At 38.3% G+C, this 1,599-nt stretch overlaps 1 long non-coding RNA gene across 1 annotated transcript in view; it reads right to left on the bottom strand.

Annotated features, from left to right (window-relative positions):
- Positions 1–208: 208 nt before the first annotated feature.
- LOC118477698 overlaps positions 209–1,599 on the bottom strand; it is a 3,185-nt gene continuing 1,794 nt past the window's right edge. The window contains exon 2 of the long non-coding RNA XR_004858550.1: positions 209–358. This is a non-coding gene — a long non-coding RNA (uncharacterized LOC118477698). The remainder of the gene's footprint in view (positions 359–1,599) is intronic.

Here is a 1,599-nt window from a genome sequence, read left to right as displayed (position 1 = left end):
ACTGCTACTAAAAAGAGATTTTAAAAAAAGCATACTCAGCTAAGGCATAGTTCTCTGACAGTAGATTTTGACAAGAAGATAGGCTGTTTTGATTTTGTTGAGACGGGATAAGAAAGGGAAAGAAGAAAACAACATTGACCTGAAAGCGTGCAATAGATTTAGAAATACAATGTGCATCGAAGAGTAAATTAAAAGAAACGAAAACGACAACGATTTATTGTGTTTATTTTAAGCCAGTTTTAAGGCAACTATAAAAGAGTACTCGAACTGTTAGCACAAGTTGTATTCTTTTCTGCTGAGGTCGTAAAAGGTTTTGTAGCAAAATTGTCGTCCCTTGATTTTCTGTGAGCATGTGAGGCTGAAAAGAATAAAAAACAAAATGTACCAACCACGGCTTGACAACGAGTCAACACACTTTAAAGGGATGGATAAGTCTCTCTCTCTCTCTCTCTCTTCCCGTGTCTCCCTCCAACAACATGTATTTTTCCCCCTCTTGTTTATGACAGAAAGTTGAAGGACATTAGACCATTGCTGTAGGAAGCCAGTCCCTGTGATAGTGAAATAACTCATACGAACATATAACAGTAATAAATGATATGCTTCGATCAGTGTTTCTCAACCTTTTCACAATTAGCGCCCACTCTTGTCACTTTTAAGAAGCTAAATGTTCGTACCGGTCATAGGATAGACGTGGTAATTATGGAACATCTTTTGTCTGGTTTGATTGTTTGAGTGGCATTGATAAATGTAGTTTTGAGACAGAACACCGATGAATTAACATTCTTCTTCAAGAGACCCTTTAAAATTTCCCAAAAAGACCGAGGTTCTGTAATGCCCCAAGGAATTCAAACAAGGATAGAACGCCACGTAACCACAATATGATATCAATTTAGGACAGTGCTTGTCAACCTGGACGATGTCATCCTCTGTTAATTAAGTAATTTGGCAATTTTAGTGGGCGGTGGGGGACACTGGTGTTAGTTTACGCCCCGCATGGAAATACAATGTACATGTAGATGAGAATGGGTCGTACGAAAAGGTTGATAATCACTGGTTTAGGATAACTATATAGAAGTGCCTTTTTGATAGCCAGCACGCCAATCGACCTTTTGAGGGCGCTGCCTGGGGATCTGGAAAGACTGCTGTTTATTTAGACAGCGCCATTCCACAAGTGCAGTAAGTCATTCATTTTTGGGAAGTTTGGAGAAAAATCCACACAAAAAAAACCCAGAGAGAAAGAAAAAGAACGCCCTTATCAGAACCATGATGACTAGAGCACTTGTTATTTTTCCATTAAAGGCTAGGAAGGAAATAACGAAACAGCGAAAACGTTATTAGTGTAAGATGTCTCTTGATATTATTTCTATCCGAATAACGACTTTTACCTAGAAACCCACACAAACTGATTTGGGCGATTATGGGATGAGGCTGACGAATATTTATTAACCAAATATTGCTGTGCAGAATGCAAACTTTACGTTTTACTCAGCTTTTCCCAAATTGTAGCTGAGGGCCGAGTGATTGTGGATTGTTCAAAACGAACTCACAGAACACCTAGCGTCATATTATAAGGCCGGTTTATAATAATAATAATAATAA

This window comes from Aplysia californica, unplaced genomic scaffold, assembly GCF_000002075.1.
Source record: "Aplysia californica isolate F4 #8 unplaced genomic scaffold, AplCal3.0 scaffold00186, whole genome shotgun sequence".
Lineage (NCBI taxonomy): Eukaryota > Metazoa > Mollusca > Gastropoda > Aplysiida > Aplysiidae > Aplysia > Aplysia californica.
The sequence above is the reverse complement of the archived record's forward strand: the minus strand, read 5'-3'. Positions and strand labels throughout refer to the sequence as shown.